We start from the raw sequence: 3,595 nt of genomic DNA, 5'->3' as shown, positions 1-3,595 counted from the left end.
ATATTAAAACAAGTATTGACAGCTGATACCAGATTATACTCTTCCTTTTTACAGACTCTAACAAAGTTGTAGAGCTATACAAGTCTGGTGACATTTCTCTTCTCTTCATAAAGTATAGCTTTCACAGAACTCAACCCCTATCCCTAGGCCATCTGGGAAAACAGGATCTTTTATCTCTCCTGGCAGAAGAGCTTATGGTTTACTTCTGTCCTTTAAAAGCTGGGGACCTTTTCATTTTATCCAGTTAAAAAAATCTGTAGTTATTTGGTAGGTTTTTGTTTTTGTTTTTGTTTTTGTTCTTGCGGTACTGGGACTTGAACTCAGGACCTTCACCTTAAGCCACTCCACCAGCCACCAGCCCTAGTTTTGTGAAGGGTATTTCGAGATAGGGTCTCCTGAACATTTTCCTCGGCTGGCTTCAAACTGCGATCCTCCTGATCTCTGCCTCCTGAGTAGCTAGGATTATAGGGGTGATACCTACTGGCCCCCAGCTAGGTAAATTATTTTCTGCCCCTGCATTACTGACTGGGTTGATAGCCAAAGTGAGGGCATTTCCTCATAAGGTAAGATTCCTTTTACATTGGGTACATGAATGAGGATTGGTGGATCTGGTCTTCTCCTCCTACCTCATGTCCACCCCACTGCAGATCTGGCGGGCAATTCTGGGTCACTTTAGGTCTTGTGGGTAACCCCATGGTGAGGGCTCTTTACATGGATTAGGCCACCTGAATTTGAGTCTCAGCTCTGTACTTTTCTGGCTAGGTGACCATGGGTGAATTACTTATTTTCTCTTCCCTAGTTTTCTCATCTCTAAAATAGAAAGAAAAAAAAAGGTACTGTACTTACATTCCAGGCTTCTTGTGAGGATTTAAAAAATAATATACAGTGTGTGAAAGGGTCATATGGTCTAGGGATGTATCTCAATGGCAGAGCACTTCCTAGCATGTGCAAGATACGAGGTCCCAGTAAAAATGATAGATAATAAAATAAATAAATTAAAAAGAACGAAAGTGTCTCACCTGCTGGCAGTATTCTGTGGAGGTCCGCAAGTGGTAGAGCGCTTACTGAGCAAGCACTAGGTCCTGAGTACTGTGAAACAAAAATACAAGACAAAACAAAAACTCCTAAGGGGATGAGGCAGACATTATTCTCCCTAGGATTTTGATAATAGGACTTTTGTCCTATCATAGCACATAATTTGATTTCCTTTTTTTTTTTTTTTTTTTTTGCAGTAATGGGAATTGAAACCCGCAGCCTCTAGTACTCGCTGGGCAAGTGCTCTACAACTTGATTCGCAACCTCAACCCTTTTGTTTTTATTCTGCTTTTGAGATAGGGGCTCACTAGCTTTCTCTGGGCTAGCATCAAACTTTTAATTCTCCTCCCTTTACCTGACTAGCTGGGATTACAGTCATGCTTCATCAAACCCAGCTAGGGTCATTTTTCTGCAGCTGACTTTTATTTTGAGTAAGCAGAAATTTCCAGTATTCTGATTCCTAGAAAAAGTTTAACTTAACTTTGTAACTTTAATGGGAGCTCAGAGGACAGCACAGCATCTCCATGCACCTAAGGGTCAGAGTTTATTTAGTGCCCAGAACAGGCTTAGAAAGGGCGGCGGAGGGGCAGTTACTTATTGCGCTCGTGTGGTTAGTCAGTGTTGACTGGTTTGATGTTAATATTGAGGACATGGTATTAATATGATATAATCACAAACCTCATAAAAGACTAATTTATGATTTGAATCGTGTGAGGTTTAGTAAATTATGTTTAAAAAGTGGATCCCTTAGCACCCTTCATTTAAAAAAGAACAAAAAGGATTTGAAGTAATACACACACGAATAAATGCATAAACAAGTTTTTGAAAAAGATTTGAGGTAGTTTACAGAAATGTATTAATTTTAAAATATATTTGTGCTTGCTTCAGCAGGACATGTACTAAAATTGGAGCAATACAGAGAAGATTAGCCCCTGTGCAAGGTGACACACAAATTTGTGAAGCATTCCATATTTTTTGGTGCAATGATTTTCTGGGTAGGACCTCAAAAGCACAGGAAACTAAAGCAAAAATTGACAAGTGAAATTACATCAAACCAAATAGCTTCTACACAGTCAACACAGTGAAGGAAAAACCTACTGAATGGGAGAAAATATTTTCCAGCTGGTCATCTGACAGAAGGTTAATATCTAGAATATATAAAGAACACAAAAATCTTAACAGTAAAAATTAAGTAATCCAAGCTGGACACTGGTGGCTTATACCTGTAATCCCAGCTACTCAGGAGGCAGAGATCAGGAGGATCACGGTTCGAAGCCAGCAAGATCCTAGCTCGAAAAAACCCAATTCAAAAAGGGCAGGTGGAGTGGCTCAAGGTGTAGGCCCTGAGTTCAAGCCCCAGTGCTGAAAAAAAAAAAAAAAAAGGTAAGTGCCAGGCACTGGTGGCTCATGCCTGTAATCCCAGCTACTCAGGAGGCAGAGATCAGGAGGATCATGGTTCAAAGCCAGCCCCAGGCAAACAATTTCTGAGACCCTATTTTGAAAAACACCCATCAGAAAAAAGGTGGAGTGGCTCAAGTGGTAGGCCCTGAGTTCAAACTTCAGTACCGTAAAAACAATAACGACAAAAAAAGGTCCTGTCATGAGATGAGGGTAAAGGGTAATGGTAAAGAACTCTCTCCAAAGACCTGTCTCCAAACCTGACCAGATTTATAAGGACTAGCGAATAAGCCCATTCATGTCAATTCTTGTTTGGTCCCTGAACGTGCTTTTCTTTTTTTCATTCTTCCCCATCCCCCTTTTTCTTTTCTATTTTTGCAGTACTGGGGTTTGAACTGAACTTATGGCCTGGTGCTTACTAGGGCAGTCACTCTACCACTTGGGCCACACCAGCAGCCTCTGAGGATGAATTTTACAACGAAACAGCTGCTAATAATTCAACACCAGATAATTCAAGATTATATTCTCTATTTTCTGTTTTCTGAGAAGAACTTGACACGTGGAAGTTCTATGGTGTAATTAAGCATAACTGGCTCAGAACTGATGATCTGTGTGAAAGGACAGCCCAGAACAGTATGTGTACTTAAAGAGAAAGTGATGCACTGGGAAGCTCAGGTGGTGGTGAGGGTCCATTGTTCCGCTTAGATGGAAATCAAAGGTGGATTGGAGCAGCAAAGGTCAGGAAAGTTTTATTTGCAGAGAAGAGAAAGGAAAGGCAGCATGGGGTCATACAGAGGGACCTGGAAACCAGTGGTCCCCTAGGTCAGGTTGGAAGTTGGGTTTTATAACTTTTTTATTGCCAGAGGGCAGAGATTTTGGTGGGAATGGGTGTCTCTTGGGAAGGAGAGGTGTCTCGCTGGCACAAACAGGTGTTTCTTGGGAAGAAGAAGGGGCATTTTTCCTCCTGGCTAATAGCTATCTTTTAGGAACACATAGACCTCCCGCAGTCTGCCTTTCATGACCCCTTCTCAATGATCACCCTAACTGCTGTTAGGAACAGGGACGACAAAGTCTATTCAGTAACTGCTTGCTGAAAGGGGGTGGTGAAGGGGCCCACTGAGTCAGGGCTGACCACAAGAGGGGTTGTTGAGGGGACCACAAT

The 3,595-nt window shown here is 41.8% G+C and overlaps 1 pseudogene; it reads left to right on the top strand.

Annotated features, from left to right (window-relative positions):
• The first annotated feature begins 1,910 nt into the window (after positions 1 to 1,910).
• LOC141415191 (U6 spliceosomal RNA) lies at positions 1,911 to 2,011 on the top strand (annotated as a pseudogene).
• Positions 2,012 to 3,595: the final 1,584 nt, after the last annotated feature.

The sequence above is a fragment of the Castor canadensis genome, chromosome 12 (genome assembly GCF_047511655.1).
Source record: "Castor canadensis chromosome 12, mCasCan1.hap1v2, whole genome shotgun sequence".
Lineage (NCBI taxonomy): Eukaryota > Metazoa > Chordata > Mammalia > Rodentia > Castoridae > Castor > Castor canadensis.
This window is presented reverse-complemented; position numbering and strand designations above follow the sequence as displayed.